The 14,682-nt window shown below is 51.5% G+C and overlaps 15 non-coding genes across 15 annotated transcripts; 10 read left to right on the top strand and 5 right to left on the bottom strand.

Annotated features, from left to right (window-relative positions):
- Positions 1 to 523: 523 nt before the first annotated feature.
- Positions 524 to 595, bottom strand: TRNAD-GUC (transfer RNA aspartic acid (anticodon GUC)). The gene has a single exon. It is a non-coding gene; the product is annotated as a tRNA-Asp (tRNA).
- Positions 596 to 1,135: 540 nt separating this feature from the next.
- TRNAL-AAG (transfer RNA leucine (anticodon AAG)) lies at positions 1,136 to 1,217 on the top strand. The gene has a single exon. It is a non-coding gene; the product is annotated as a tRNA-Leu (tRNA).
- Positions 1,218 to 1,991: 774 nt separating this feature from the next.
- TRNAD-GUC (transfer RNA aspartic acid (anticodon GUC)) lies at positions 1,992 to 2,063 on the bottom strand. The gene has a single exon. It is a non-coding gene; the product is annotated as a tRNA-Asp (tRNA).
- A 540-nt stretch (positions 2,064 to 2,603) lies between these two features.
- On the top strand, positions 2,604 to 2,685 carry TRNAL-AAG (transfer RNA leucine (anticodon AAG)). Its single transcript has one exon. It is a non-coding gene; the product is annotated as a tRNA-Leu (tRNA).
- A 774-nt stretch (positions 2,686 to 3,459) lies between these two features.
- On the bottom strand, positions 3,460 to 3,531 carry TRNAD-GUC (transfer RNA aspartic acid (anticodon GUC)). The gene has a single exon. It is a non-coding gene; the product is annotated as a tRNA-Asp (tRNA).
- Positions 3,532 to 4,071: 540 nt separating this feature from the next.
- Positions 4,072 to 4,153, top strand: TRNAL-AAG (transfer RNA leucine (anticodon AAG)). The gene has a single exon. It is a non-coding gene; the product is annotated as a tRNA-Leu (tRNA).
- A 1,369-nt stretch (positions 4,154 to 5,522) lies between these two features.
- On the top strand, positions 5,523 to 5,604 carry TRNAL-AAG (transfer RNA leucine (anticodon AAG)). The gene has a single exon. It is a non-coding gene; the product is annotated as a tRNA-Leu (tRNA).
- Positions 5,605 to 6,378: 774 nt separating this feature from the next.
- Positions 6,379 to 6,450, bottom strand: TRNAD-GUC (transfer RNA aspartic acid (anticodon GUC)). Its single transcript has one exon. It is a non-coding gene; the product is annotated as a tRNA-Asp (tRNA).
- Positions 6,451 to 6,990: 540 nt separating this feature from the next.
- On the top strand, positions 6,991 to 7,072 carry TRNAL-AAG (transfer RNA leucine (anticodon AAG)). Its single transcript has one exon. It is a non-coding gene; the product is annotated as a tRNA-Leu (tRNA).
- A 1,379-nt stretch (positions 7,073 to 8,451) lies between these two features.
- TRNAL-AAG (transfer RNA leucine (anticodon AAG)) lies at positions 8,452 to 8,533 on the top strand. Its single transcript has one exon. It is a non-coding gene; the product is annotated as a tRNA-Leu (tRNA).
- Positions 8,534 to 9,905: 1,372 nt separating this feature from the next.
- Positions 9,906 to 9,987, top strand: TRNAL-AAG (transfer RNA leucine (anticodon AAG)). The gene has a single exon. It is a non-coding gene; the product is annotated as a tRNA-Leu (tRNA).
- A 1,365-nt stretch (positions 9,988 to 11,352) lies between these two features.
- Positions 11,353 to 11,434, top strand: TRNAL-AAG (transfer RNA leucine (anticodon AAG)). Its single transcript has one exon. It is a non-coding gene; the product is annotated as a tRNA-Leu (tRNA).
- A 1,382-nt stretch (positions 11,435 to 12,816) lies between these two features.
- On the top strand, positions 12,817 to 12,898 carry TRNAL-AAG (transfer RNA leucine (anticodon AAG)). The gene has a single exon. It is a non-coding gene; the product is annotated as a tRNA-Leu (tRNA).
- A 774-nt stretch (positions 12,899 to 13,672) lies between these two features.
- Positions 13,673 to 13,744, bottom strand: TRNAD-GUC (transfer RNA aspartic acid (anticodon GUC)). The gene has a single exon. It is a non-coding gene; the product is annotated as a tRNA-Asp (tRNA).
- A 541-nt stretch (positions 13,745 to 14,285) lies between these two features.
- Positions 14,286 to 14,367, top strand: TRNAL-AAG (transfer RNA leucine (anticodon AAG)). Its single transcript has one exon. It is a non-coding gene; the product is annotated as a tRNA-Leu (tRNA).
- The last annotated feature ends 315 nt before the right edge of the window (positions 14,368 to 14,682 follow it).

Here is a 14,682-nt window from a genome sequence, read left to right as displayed (position 1 = left end):
CCTGGGAAGACCTCCCGTTGCAGCGGAATGAGCCCCACTTCCAGGGCGTGCTGGTAGCAAATTTCCCACAGCCCACAGGGAGCAAACGATCCCAGGTGTGATGTATCACCAGGAGAGGCTGAGATGAGAGTAAGGGTTCACGCGTGTGCCCGGACCGAGGTTAATGATGGGATTAGAGCTAGGGTTAGATGCAGGGAAAGAGTGAGAGTTATAATTAGGGATAAAGCTAACAGGTGATCATTACTCGTCATGTAACATGATACAAAGGGTCAGAAGAGGAACTGATTCAGGGTTACAATTTGGACTTCGCAGACAACAGGAGCACTAAATGGTGCTGAGGGGGACTCAATAAAGTGGACCGGCCGCCTAATGTAAGCAATTGTGCACAAATATTGTACGATGACTAGCGTTGCCGGTGCTTTTTTCTTAAAGAGTCAGTTCTTGGCACCCATTCCCTACTTGACTCAGCCTAATCTTCAAGAATATTTGTCAAGAACTAAAAAAAATCCAGAAAAGGTTTCACCTCCCCGTCGGGGAATTGAACCCCGGTCTCCCGCGTGACAGGCGGGGATACTGACCACTATACTAACGAGGAGACGTGAGGGCATGCAATGAACAGCTGCTGATGTCTGCACAGCATCCAGCGACCACCTAGCTGGCCTAGGGGGTCTCATTTTCCCCCGTCAAACGGCTTGCCCGATCTAAGGCTAATTTCTTTCTTTTTATCGGCACCAGGCTTAAAACTCAGTTTAAGGCGATAGTTCCGGGCTATGTTTGACTCCAGAGTTGAATCTGTCATCCCGCATTTCCTCAGCAAATCAAGCTACCCATCTCAAGTCTCATGAGCTGAGGACGGCAAAGTCCCTGTGGGCTTAGGACAGTCAAAGAAACCCCTGGGCTGCATGCTAAGCCCCTTTTCGGCTTCACTTTCCGAATCCTGCCCTAGCTTGCGATTAGTTTTTTTCTCACTTCTTGCCCCCATCTCCCACCTTGCCTCATGGTCTCCCCTCCTCTGCGCACCTGACAGTTTGCCTGCCCTTCCACTGCCTGTCTCCAGACTTTCCAAGGAGAAAAGGCAAAGCACTAAAGCGGGCCGGGCAACGGGTCAAGTTCCGCTTTCGGCGACTAGCAGGGAGGTAGCGTGGCCGAGCGGTCTAAGGCGCTGGATTAAGGCTCCAGTCTCTTCGGAGGCGTGGGTTCAAATCCCACCGCTGCCACTTTTCCTGGCCTTGCATTTTAAAGAAGAACGTAACGTTGACCTCTTCCTTCATTAGTGCCACCTCTGTCGCAATGAGCAAGCGGATGGTATGCCACACCCTGCAGGAAAAAGGTTTCGCTTCTGACGTCTTGCTTTTCTGGACATCCAGTCTCAAGTTTCCCATCTGGAACGGCGCTCCCTGCTGCTTTGTGAAGGCTTGCTGCAAGAGCCTTCGAAACCCAGGAGCTCTTGCGTTGAGCTGTGACGCGTCCTGGGAAGACCTCCCGTTGCAGCGGAATGAGCCCCACTTCCAGGGCGTGCTGGTAGCAAATTTCCCACAGCCCACAGGGAGCAAACGATCCCAGGTGTGATGTATCACCAGGAGAGGCTGAGATGAGAGTAAGGGTTCACGCGTGTGCCCGGACCGAGGTTAATGATGGGATTAGAGCTAGGGTTAGATGCAGGGAAAGAGTGAGAGTTATAATTAGGGATAAAGCTAACAGGTGATCATTACTCGTCATGTAACATGATACAAAGGGTCAGAAGAGGAACTGATTCAGGGTTACAATTTGGACTTCGCAGACAACAGGAGCACTAAATGGTGCTGAGGGGGACTCAATAAAGTGGACCGGCCGCCTAATGTAAGCAATTGTGCACAAATATTGTACGATGACTAGCGTTGCCGGTGCTTTTTTCTTAAAGAGTCAGTTCTTGGCACCCATTCCCTACTTGACTCAGCCTAATCTTCAAGAATATTTGTCAAGAACTAAAAAAAATCCAGAAAAGGTTTCACCTCCCCGTCGGGGAATTGAACCCCGGTCTCCCGCGTGACAGGCGGGGATACTGACCACTATACTAACGAGGAGACGTGAGGGCATGCAATGAACAGCTGCTGATGTCTGCACAGCATCCAGCGACCACCTAGCTGGCCTAGGGGGTCTCATTTTCCCCCGTCAAACGGCTTGCCCGATCTAAGGCTAATTTCTTTCTTTTTATCGGCACCAGGCTTAAAACTCAGTTTAAGGCGATAGTTCCGGGCTATGTTTGACTCCAGAGTTGAATCTGTCATCCCGCATTTCCTCAGCAAATCAAGCTACCCATCTCAAGTCTCATGAGCTGAGGACGGCAAAGTCCCTGTGGGCTTAGGACAGTCAAAGAAACCCCTGGGCTGCATGCTAAGCCCCTTTTCGGCTTCACTTTCCGAATCCTGCCCTAGCTTGCGATTAGTTTTTTTCTCACTTCTTGCCCCCATCTCCCACCTTGCCTCATGGTCTCCCCTCCTCTGCGCACCTGACAGTTTGCCTGCCCTTCCACTGCCTGTCTCCAGACTTTCCAAGGAGAAAAGGCAAAGCACTAAAGCGGGCCGGGCAACGGGTCAAGTTCCGCTTTCGGCGACTAGCAGGGAGGTAGCGTGGCCGAGCGGTCTAAGGCGCTGGATTAAGGCTCCAGTCTCTTCGGAGGCGTGGGTTCAAATCCCACCGCTGCCACTTTTCCTGGCCTTGCATTTTAAAGAAGAACGTAACGTTGACCTCTTCCTTCATTAGTGCCACCTCTGTCGCAATGAGCAAGCGGATGGTATGCCACACCCTGCAGGAAAAAGGTTTCGCTTCTGACGTCTTGCTTTTCTGGACATCCAGTCTCAAGTTTCCCATCTGGAACGGCGCTCCCTGCTGCTTTGTGAAGGCTTGCTGCAAGAGCCTTCGAAACCCAGGAGCTCTTGCGTTGAGCTGTGACGCGTCCTGGGAAGACCTCCCGTTGCAGCGGAATGAGCCCCACTTCCAGGGCGTGCTGGTAGCAAATTTCCCACAGCCCACAGGGAGCAAACGATCCCAGGTGTGATGTATCACCAGGAGAGGCTGAGATGAGAGTAAGGGTTCACGCGTGTGCCCGGACCGAGGTTAATGATGGGATTAGAGCTAGGGTTAGATGCAGGGAAAGAGTGAGAGTTATAATTAGGGATAAAGCTAACAGGTGATCATTACTCGTCATGTAACATGATACAAAGGGTCAGAAGAGGAACTGATTCAGGGTTACAATTTGGACTTCGCAGACAACAGGAGCACTAAATGGTGCTGAGGGGGACTCAATAAAGTGGACCGGCCGCCTAATGTAAGCAATTGTGCACAAATATTGTACGATGACTAGCGTTGCTGGTGCTTTTTTCTTAAAGAGTCAGTTCTTGGCACCCATTCCCTACTTGACTCAGCCTAATCTTCAAGAATATTTGTCAAGAACTAAAAAAAATCCAGAAAAGGTTTAACCTCCCCGTCGGGGAATTGAACCCCGGTCTCCCGCGTGACAGGCGGGGATACTGACCACTATACTAACGAGGAGACGTGAGGGCATGAAATGAACAGCTGCTGATGTCTGCACAGCATCCAGCGACCACCTAGCTGGCCTAGGGGGTCTCATTTTCCCCCGTCAAACGGCTTGCCCGATCTAAGGCTAATTTCTTTCTTTTTATCGGCACCAGGCTTAAAACTCAGTTTAAGGCGATAGTTCCGGGCTATGTTTGACTCCAGAGTTGAATCTGTCATCCCGCATTTCCTCAGCAAATCAAGCTACCCATCTCAAGTCTCATGAGCTGAGGACGGCAAAGTCCCTGTGGGCTTAGGACAGTCAAAGAAACCCCTGGGCTGCATGCTAAGCCCCTTTTCGGCTTCACTTTCCGAATCCTGCCCTAGCTTGCGATTAGTTTTTTTCTCACTTCTTGCCCCCATCTCCCACCTTGCCTCATGGTCTCCCCTCCTCTGCGCACCTGACAGTTTGCCTGCCCTTCCACTGCCTGTCTCCAGACTTTCCAAGGAGAAAAGGCAAAGCACTAAAGCGGGCCGGGCAACGGGTCAAGTTCCGCTTTCGGCGACTAGCAGGGAGGTAGCGTGGCCGAGCGGTCTAAGGCGCTGGATTAAGGCTCCAGTCTCTTCGGAGGCGTGGGTTCAAATCCCACCGCTGCCACTTTTCCTGGCCTTGCATTTTAAAGAAGAACGTAACGTTGACCTCTTCCTTCATTAGTGCCACCTCTGTCGCAATGAGCAAGCGGATGGTATGCCACACCCTGCAGGAAAAAGGTTTCGCTTCTGACGTCTTGCTTTTCTGGACATCCAGTCTCAAGTTTCCCATCTGGAACGGCGCTCCCTGCTGCTTTGTGAAGGCTTGCTGCAAGAGCCTTCGAAACCCAGGAGCTCTTGCGTTGAGCTGTGACGCGTCCTGGGAAGACCTCCCGTTGCAGCGGAATGAGCCCCACTTCCAGGGCGTGCTGGTAGCAAATTTCCCACAGCCCACAGGGAGCAAACGATCCCAGGTGTGATGTATCACCAGGAGAGGCTGAGATGAGAGTAAGGGTTCACGCGTGTGCCCGGACCGAGGTTAATGATGGGATTAGAGCTAGGGTTAGATGCAGGGAAAGAGTGAGAGTTATAATTAGGGATAAAGCTAACAGGTGATCATTACTCGTCATGTAACATGATACAAAGGGTCAGAAGAGGAACTGATTCAGGGTTACAATTTGGACTTCGCAGACAACAGGAGCACTAAATGGTGCTGAGGGGGACTCAATAAAGTGGACCGGCCGCCTAATGTAAGCAATTGTGCACAAATATTGTACGATGACTAGCGTTGCCGGTGCTTTTTTCTTAAAGAGTCAGTTCTTGGCACCCATTCCCTACTTGACTCAGCCTAATCTTCAAGAATATTTGTCAAGAACTAAAAAAAATCCAGAAAAGGTTTAACCTCCCCGTCGGGGAATTGAACCCCCGGGGGATACTGACCACTATACTAACGAGGAGACGTGAGGGCATGAAATGAACAGCTGCTGATGTCTGCACAGCATCCAGCGACCACCTAGCTGGCCTAGGGGGTCTCATTTTCCCCCGTCAAACGGCTTGCCCGATCTAAGGCTAATTTCTTTCTTTTTATCGGCACCAGGCTTAAAACTCAGCTTAAGGCGATAGTTCCGGGCTATGTTTGACTCCAGAGTTGAATCTGTCATCCCGCATTTCCTCAGCAAATCAAGCTACCCATCTCAAGTCTCATGAGCTGAGGACGGCAAAGTCCCTGTGGGCTTAGGACAGTCAAAGAAACCCCTGGGCTGCATGCTAAGCCCCTTTTCGCCTTCACTTTCCGAATCCTGCCCTAGCTTGCGATTAGTTTTTTTCTCACTTCTTGCCCCCATCTCCCACCTTGCCTCATGGTCTCCCCTCCTCTGCGCACCTGACAGTTTGCCTGCCCTTCCACTGCCTGTCTCCAGACTTTCCAAGGAGAAAAGGCAAAGCACTAAAGCGGGCCGGGCAACGGGTCAAGTTCCGCTTTCGGCGACTAGCAGGGAGGTAGCGTGGCCGAGCGGTCTAAGGCGCTGGATTAAGGCTCCAGTCTCTTCGGAGGCGTGGGTTCAAATCCCACCGCTGCCACTTTTCCTGGCCTTGCATTTTAAAGAAGAACGTAACGTTGACCTCTTCCTTCATTAGTGCCACCTCTGTCGCAATGAGCAAGCGGATGGTATGCCACACCCTGCAGGAAAAAGGTTTCGCTTCTGACGTCTTGCTTTTCTGGACATCCAGTCTCAAGTTTCCCATCTGGAACGGCGCTCCCTGCTGCTTTGCGAAGGCTTGCTGCAAGAGCCTTCGAAACCCAGGAGCTCTTGCGTTGAGCTGTGACGCATCCTGGGAAGACCTCCCGTTGCAGCGGAATGAGCCCCACTTCCAGGGCGTGCTGGTAGCAAATTTCCCACAGCCCACAGGGAGCAAACGATCCCAGGTGTGATGTATCACCAGGAGAGGCTGAGATGAGAGTAAGGGTTCACGCGTGTGCCCGGACCGAGGTTAATGATGGGATTAGAGCTAGGGTTAGATGCAGGGAAAGAGTGAGAGTTATAATTAGGGATAAAGCTAACAGGTGATCATTACTCGTCATGTAACATGATACAAAGGGTCAGAAGAGGAACTGATTCAGGGTTACAATTTGGACTTCGCAGACAACAGGAGCACTAAATGGTGCTGAGGGGGACTCAATAAAGTGGACCGGCCGCCTAATGTAAGCAATTGTGCACAAATATTGTACGATGACTAGCGTTGCCGGTGCTTTTTTCTTAAAGAGTCAGTTCTTGGCACCCATTCCCTACTTGACTCAGCCTAATCTTCAAGAATATTTGTCAAGAACTAAAAAAAATCCAGAAAAGGTTTAACCTCCCCGTCGGGGAATTGAACCCCGGTCTCCCGCGTGACAGGCGGGGATACTGACCACTATACTAACGAGGAGACGTGAGGGCATGAAATGAACAGCTGCTGATGTCTGCACAGCATCCAGCGACCACCTAGCTGGCCTAGGGGGTCTCATTTTCCCCCGTCAAACGGCTTGCCCGATCTAAGGCTAATTTCTTTCTTTTTATCGGCACCAGGCTTAAAACTCAGTTTAAGGCGATAGTTCCGGGCTATGTTTGACTCCAGAGTTGAATCTGTCATCCCGCATTTCCTCAGCAAATCAAGCTACCCATCTCAAGTCTCATGAGCTGAGGACGGCAAAGTCCCTGTGGGCTTAGGACAGTCAAAGAAACCCCTGGGCTGCATGCTAAGCCCCTTTTCGGCTTCACTTTCCGAATCCTGCCCTAGCTTGCGATTAGTTTTTTTCTCACTTCTTGCCCCCATCTCCCACCTTGCCTCATGGTCTCCCCTCCTCTGCGCACCTGACAGTTTGCCTGCCCTTCCACTGCCTGTCTCCAGACTTTCCAAGGAGAAAAGGCAAAGCACTAAAGCGGGCCGGGCAACGGGTCAAGTTCCGCTTTCGGCGACTAGCAGGGAGGTAGCGTGGCCGAGCGGTCTAAGGCGCTGGATTAAGGCTCCAGTCTCTTCGGAGGCGTGGGTTCAAATCCCACCGCTGCCACCTTTCCTGGCCTTGCATTTTAAAGAAGAACGTAACGTTGACCTCTTCCTTCATTAGTGCCACCTCTGTCGCAATGAGCAAGCGGATGGTATGCCACACCCTGCAGGAAAAAGGTTTCGCTTCTGACGTCTTGCTTTTCTGGACATCCAGTCTCAAGTTTCCCATCTGGAACGGCGCTCCCTGCTGCTTTGTGAAGGCTTGCTGCAAGAGCCTTCGAAACCCAGGAGCTCTTGCGTTGAGCTGTGACGCGTCCTGGGAAGACCTCCCGTTGCAGCGGAATGAGCCCCACTTCCAGGGCGTGCTGGTAGCAAATTTCCCACAGCCCACAGGGAGCAAACGATCCCAGGTGTGATGTATCACCAGGAGAGGCTGAGATGAGAGTAAGGGTTCACGCGTGTGCCCGGACCGAGGTTAATGATGGGATTAGAGCTAGGGTTAGATGCAGGGAAAGAGTGAGAGTTATAATTAGGGATAAAGCTAACAGGTGATCATTACTCGTCATGTAACATGATACAAAGGGTCAGAAGAGGAACTGATTCAGGGTTACAATTTGGACTTCGCAGACAACAGGAGCACTAAATGGTGCTGAGGGGGACTCAATAAAGTGGACCGGCCGCCTAATGTAAGCAATTGTGCACAAATATTGTACGATGACTAGCGTTGCCGGTGCTTTTTTCTTAAAGAGTCAGTTCTTGGCACCCATTCCCTACTTGACTCAGCCTAATCTTCAAGAATATTTGTCAAGAACTAAAAAAAATCCAGAAAAGGTTTAACCTCCCCGTCGGGACCCCGGTCTCCCGCGTGACAGGCGGGGATACTGACCACTATACTAACGAGGAGACGTGAGGGCATGAAATGAACAGCTGCTGATGTCTGCACAGCATCCAGCGACCACCTAGCTGGCCTAGGGGGTCTCATTTTCCCCCGTCAAACGGCTTGCCCGATCTAAGGCTAATTTCTTTCTTTTTATCGGCACCAGGCTTAAAACTCAGTTTAAGGCGATAGTTCCGGGCTATGTTTGACTCCAGAGTTGAATCTGTCATCCCGCATTTCCTCAGCAAATCAAGCTACCCATCTCAAGTCTCATGAGCTGAGGACGGCAAAGTCCCTGTGGGCTTAGGACAGTCAAAGAAACCCCTGGGCTGCATGCTAAGCCCCTTTTCGGCTTCACTTTCCGAATCCTGCCCTAGCTTGCGATTAGTTTTTTTCTCACTTCTTGCCCCCATCTCCCACCTTGCCTCATGGTCTCCCCTCCTCTGCGCACCTGACAGTTTGCCTGCCCTTCCACTGCCTGTCTCCAGACTTTCCAAGGAGAAAAGGCAAAGCACTAAAGCGGGCCGGGCAACGGGTCAAGTTCCGCTTTCGGCGACTAGCAGGGAGGTAGCGTGGCCGAGCGGTCTAAGGCGCTGGATTAAGGCTCCAGTCTCTTCGGAGGCGTGGGTTCAAATCCCACCGCTGCCACTTTTCCTGGCCTTGCATTTTAAAGAAGAACGTAACGTTGACCTCTTCCTTCATTAGTGCCACCTCTGTCGCAATGAGCAAGCGGATGGTATGCCACACCCTGCAGGAAAAAGGTTTCGCTTCTGACGTCTTGCTTTTCTGGACATCCAGTCTCAAGTTTCCCATCTGGAACGGCGCTCCCTGCTGCTTTGTGAAGGCTTGCTGCAAGAGCCTTCGAAACCCAGGAGCTCTTGCGTTGAGCTGTGACGCGTCCTGGGAAGACCTCCCGTTGCAGCGGAATGAGCCCCACTTCCAGGGCGTGCTGGTAGCAAATTTCCCACAGCCCACAGGGAGCAAACGATCCCAGGTGTGATGTATCACCAGGAGAGGCTGAGATGAGAGTAAGGGTTCACGCGTGTGCCCGGACCGAGGTTAATGATGGGATTAGAGCTAGGGTTAGATGCAGGGAAAGAGTGAGAGTTATAATTAGGGATAAAGCTAACAGGTGATCATTACTCGTCATGTAACATGATACAAAGGGTCAGAAGAGGAACTGATTCAGGGTTACAATTTGGACTTCGCAGACAACAGGAGCACTAAATGGTGCTGAGGGGGACTCAATAAAGTGGACCGGCCGCCTAATGTAAGCAATTGTGCACAAATATTGTACGATGACTAGCGTTGCCGGTGCTTTTTTCTTAAAGAGTCAGTTCTTGGCACCCATTCCCTACTTGACTCAGCCTAATCTTCAAGAATATTTGTCAAGAACTAAAAAAAATCCAGAAAAGGTTTAACCTCCCCGTCGGGTCTCCCGCGTGACAGGCGGGGATACTGACCACTATACTAACGAGGAGACGTGAGGGCATGAAATGAACAGCTGCTGATGTCTGCACAGCATCCAGCGACCACCTAGCTGGCCTAGGGGGTCTCATTTTCCCCCGTCAAACGGCTTGCCCGATCTAAGGCTAATTTCTTTCTTTTTATCGGCACCAGGCTTAAAACTCAGTTTAAGGCGATAGTTCCGGGCTATGTTTGACTCCAGAGTTGAATCTGTCATCCCGCATTTCCTCAGCAAATCAAGCTACCCATCTCAAGTCTCATGAGCTGAGGACGGCAAAGTCCCTGTGGGCTTAGGACAGTCAAAGAAACCCCTGGGCTGCATGCTAAGCCCCTTTTTGGCTTCACTTTCCGAATCCTGCCCTAGCTTGCGATTAGTTTTTTTCTCACTTCTTGCCCCCATCTCCCACCTTGCCTCATGGTCTCCCCTCCTCTGCGCACCTGACAGTTTGCCTGCCCTTCCACTGCCTGTCTCCAGACTTTCCAAGGAGAAAAGGCAAAGCACTAAAGCGGGCCGGGCAACGGGTCAAGTTCCGCTTTCGGCGACTAGCAGGGAGGTAGCGTGGCCGAGCGGTCTAAGGCGCTGGATTAAGGCTCCAGTCTCTTCGGAGGCGTGGGTTCAAATCCCACCGCTGCCACTTTTCCTGGCCTTGCATTTTAAAGAAGAACGTAACGTTGACCTCTTCCTTCATTAGTGCCACCTCTGTCGCAATGAGCAAGCGGATGGTATGCCACACCCTGCAGGAAAAAGGTTTCGCTTCTGACGTCTTGCTTTTCTGGACATCCAGTCTCAAGTTTCCCATCTGGAACGGCGCTCCCTGCTGCTTTGTGAAGGCTTGCTGCAAGAGCCTTCGAAACCCAGGAGCTCTTGCGTTGAGCTGTGACGCGTCCTGGGAAGACCTCCCGTTGCAGCGGAATGAGCCCCACTTCCAGGGCGTGCTGGTAGCAAATTTCCCACAGCCCACAGGGAGCAAACGATCCCAGGTGTGATGTATCACCAGGAGAGGCTGAGATGAGAGTAAGGGTTCACGCGTGTGCCCGGACCGAGGTTAATGATGGGATTAGAGCTAGGGTTAGATGCAGGGAAAGAGTGAGAGTTATAATTAGGGATAAAGCTAACAGGTGATCATTACTCGTCATGTAACATGATACAAAGGGTCAGAAGAGGAACTGATTCAGGGTTACAATTTGGACTTTGCAGACAACAGGAGCACTAAATGGTGCTGAGGGGGACTCAATAAAGTGGACCGGCCGCCTAATGTAAGCAAATGTGCACAAATATTGTACGATGACTAGCGTTGCCGGTGCTTTTTTCTTAAAGAGTCAGTTCTTGGCACCCATTCCCTACTTGACTCAGCCTAATCTTCAAGAATATTTGTCAAGAACTAAAAAAAATCCAGAAAAGGTTTAACCTCGGTCTCCCGCGTGACAGGCGGGGATACTGACCACTATACTAACGAGGAGACGTGAGGGCATGAAATGAACAGCTGCTGATGTCTGCACAGCATCCAGCGACCACCTAGCTGGCCTAGGGGGTCTCATTTTCCCCCGTCAAACGGCTTGCCCGATCTAAGGCTAATTTCTTTCTTTTTATCGGCACCAGGCTTAAAACTCAGTTTAAGGCGATAGTTCCGGGCTATGTTTGACTCCAGAGTTGAATCTGTCATCCCGCATTTCCTCAGCAAATCAAGCTACCCATCTCAAGTCTCATGAGCTGAGGACGGCAAAGTCCCTGTGGGCTTAGGACAGTCAAAGAAACCCCTGGGCTGCATGCTAAGCCCCTTTTCGGCTTCACTTTCCGAATCCTGCCCTAGCTTGCGATTAGTTTTTTTCTCACTTCTTGCCCCCATCTCCCACCTTGCCTCATGGTCTCCCCTCCTCTGCGCACCTGACAGTTTGCCTGCCCTTCCACTGCCTGTCTCCAGACTTTCCAAGGAGAAAAGGCAAAGCACTAAAGCGGGCCGGGCAACGGGTCAAGTTCCGCTTTCGGCGACTAGCAGGGAGGTAGCGTGGCCGAGCGGTCTAAGGCGCTGGATTAAGGCTCCAGTCTCTTCGGAGGCGTGGGTTCAAATCCCACCGCTGCCACTTTTCCTGGCCTTGCATTTTAAAGAAGAACGTAACGTTGACCTCTTCCTTCATTAGTGCCACCTCTGTCGCAATGAGCAAGCGGATGGTATGCCACACCCTGCAGGAAAAAGGTTTCGCTTCTGACGTCTTGCTTTTCTGGACATCCAGTCTCAAGTTTCCCATCTGGAACGGCGCTCCCTGCTGCTTTGTGAAGGCTTGCTGCAAGAGCCTTCGAAACCCAGGAGCTCTTGCGTTGAGCTGTGACGCGTCCTGGGAAGACCTCCCGTTGCAGCGGAATGAGCCCCACTTCCAGGGCGTGCTGGTAGCAAATTTCCCACAGCCCACAGGGAGCAAACGATCCCAGGTGTGATGTATCACCAGGAGAGGCTGAGATGAGAGTAAGGGTTCACGCGTGTGCCCGGACCGAGGTTAATGATGGGATTAGAGCTAGGGTTAGATGCAGGGAAAGAGTGAGAGTTATAATTAGGGATAAAGCTAACAGGTGATCATTACTCGTCATGTAACATGATACAAAGGGTCAGAAGAGGAACTGATTCAGGGTTACAATTTGGACTTCGCAGACAACAGGAGCACTAAATGGTGCTGAGGGGGACTCAATAAAGTGGACCGGCCGCCTAATGTAAGCAATTGTGCACAAATATTGTACGATGACTAGCGTTGCCGGTGCTTTTTTCTTAAAGAGTCAGTTCTTGGCACCCATTCCCTACTTGACTCAGCCTAATCTTCAAGAATATTTGTCAAGAACTAAAAAAAATCCAGAAAAGGTTTAACCTCCCCGTCGGGGAATTGAACCCCGGTCTCCCGCGTGACAGGGATACTGACCACTATACTAACGAGGAGACGTGAGGGCATGAAATGAACAGCTGCTGATGTCTGCACAGCATCCAGCGACCACCTAGCTGGCCTAGGGGGTCTCATTTTCCCCCGTCAAACGGCTTGCCCGATCTAAGGCTAATTTCTTTCTTTTTATCGGCACCAGGCTTAAAACTCAGTTTAAGGCGATAGTTCCGGGCTATGTTTGACTCCAGAGTTGAATCTGTCATCCCGCATTTCCTCAGCAAATCAAGCTACCCATCTCAAGTCTCATGAGCTGAGGACGGCAAAGTCCCTGTGGGCTTAGGACAGTCAAAGAAACCCCTGGGCTGCATGCTAAGCCCCTTTTCGGCTTCACTTTCCGAATCCTGCCCTAGCTTGCGATTAGTTTTTTTCTCACTTCTTGCCCCCATCTCCCACCTTGCCTCATGGTCTCCCCTCCTCTGCGCACCTGACAGTTTGCCTGCCCTTCCACTGCCTGTCTCCAGACTTTCCAAGGAGAAAAGGCAAAGCACTAAAGCGGGCCGGGCAACGGGTCAAGTTCCGCTTTCGGCGACTAGCAGGGAGGTAGCGTGGCCGAGCGGTCTAAGGCGCTGGATTAAGGCTCCAGTCTCTTCGGAGGCGTGGGTTCAAATCCCACCGCTGCCACTTTTCCTGGCCTTGCATTTTAAAGAAGAACGTAACGTTGACCTCTTCCTTCATTAGTGCCACCTCTGTCGCAATGAGCAAGCGGATGGTATGCCACACCCTGCAGGAAAAAGGTTTCGCTTCTGACGTCTTGCTTTTCTGGACATCCAGTCTCAAGTTTCCCATCTGGAACGGCGCTCCCTGCTGCTTTGTGAAGGCTTGCTGCAAGAGCCTTCGAAACCCAGGAGCTCTTGCGTTGAGCTGTGACGCGTCCTGGGAAGACCTCCCGTTGCAGCGGAATGAGCCCCACTTCCAGGGCGTGCTGGTAGCAAATTTCCCACAGCCCACAGGGAGCAAACGATCCCAGGTGTGATGTATCACCAGGAGAGGCTGAGATGAGAGTAGGGGTTCACGCGTGTGCCCGGACCGAGGTTAATGATGGGATTAGAGCTAGGGTTAGATGCAGGGAAAGAGTGAGAGTTATAATTAGGGATAAAGCTAACAGGTGATCATTACTCGTCATGTAACATGATACAAAGGGTCAGAAGAGGAACTGATTCAGGGTTACAATTTGGACTTCGCAGACAACAGGAGCACTAAATGGTGCTGAGGGGGACTCAATAAAGTGGACCGGCCGCCTAATGTAAGCAATTGTGCACAAATATTGTACGATGACTAGCGTTGCCGGTGCTTTTTTCTTAAAGAGTCAGTTCTTGGCACCCATTCCCTACTTGACTCAGCCTAATCTTCAAGAATATTTGTCAAGAACTAAAAAAAATCCAGAAACGGTTTAACCTCCCCGTCGGGGAATTGAACCCCGGTCTCCCGCGTGACAGGCGGGGATACTGACCACTATACTAACGAGGAGACGTGAGGGCATGAAATGAACAGCTGCTGATGTCTGCACAGCATCCAGCGACCACCTAGCTGGCCTAGGGGGGTCTCATTTTCCCCCGTCAAACGGCTTGCCCGATCTAAGGCTAATTTCTTTCTTTTTATCGGCACCAGGCTTAAAACTCAGTTTAAGGCGATAGTTCCGGGCTATGTTTGACTCCAGAGTTGAATCTGTCATCCCGCATTTCCTCAGCAAATCAAGCTACCCATCTCAAGTCTCATGAGCTGAGGACGGCAAAGTCCCTGTGGGCTTAGGACAGTCAAAGAAACCCCTGGGCTGCATGCTAAGCCCCTTTTCGGCTTCACTTTCCGAATCCTGCCCTAGCTTGCGATTAGTTTTTTTCTCACTTCTTGCCCCCATCTCCCACCTTGCCTCATGGTCTCCCCTCCTCTGCGCACCTGACAGTTTGCCTGCCCTTCCACTGCCTGTCTCCAGACTTTCCAAGGAGAAAAGGCAAAGCACTAAAGCGGGCCGGGCAACGGGTCAAGTTCCGCTTTCGGCGACTAGCAGGGAGGTAGCGTGGCCGAGCGGTCTAAGGCGCTGGATTAAGGCTCCAGTCTCTTCGGAGGCGTGGGTTCAAATCCCACCGCTGCCACTTTTCCTGGCCTTGCATTTTAAAGAAGAACGTAACGTTGACCTCTTCCTTCATTAGTGCCACCTCTGTCGCAATGAGCAAGCGGATGGTATGCCACACCCTGCAGGAAAAAGGTTTCGCTTCTGACGTCTTGCTTTTTTGGACATCCAGTCTCAAGTTTCCCATCTGGAACGGCGCTCCCTGCTGCTTTGCGAAGGCTTGCTGCAAGAGCCTTCGAAACCCAGGAGCTCTTGCGTTGAGCTGTGACGCGTCCTGGGAAGACCTCCCGTTGCAGCGGAATGAGCCCCACTTCCAGGGCGTGCTGGTAGCAAATTT

Source organism: Ambystoma mexicanum, unplaced genomic scaffold (assembly GCF_040938575.1).
Source record: "Ambystoma mexicanum isolate Mex_15411 unplaced genomic scaffold, UKY_AmexF1_1 Mex_scaf20, whole genome shotgun sequence".
Lineage (NCBI taxonomy): Eukaryota > Metazoa > Chordata > Amphibia > Caudata > Ambystomatidae > Ambystoma > Ambystoma mexicanum.
Note: the sequence above shows the minus strand (reverse complement) of the source record. Positions and strands in the feature narration are given on the sequence as shown.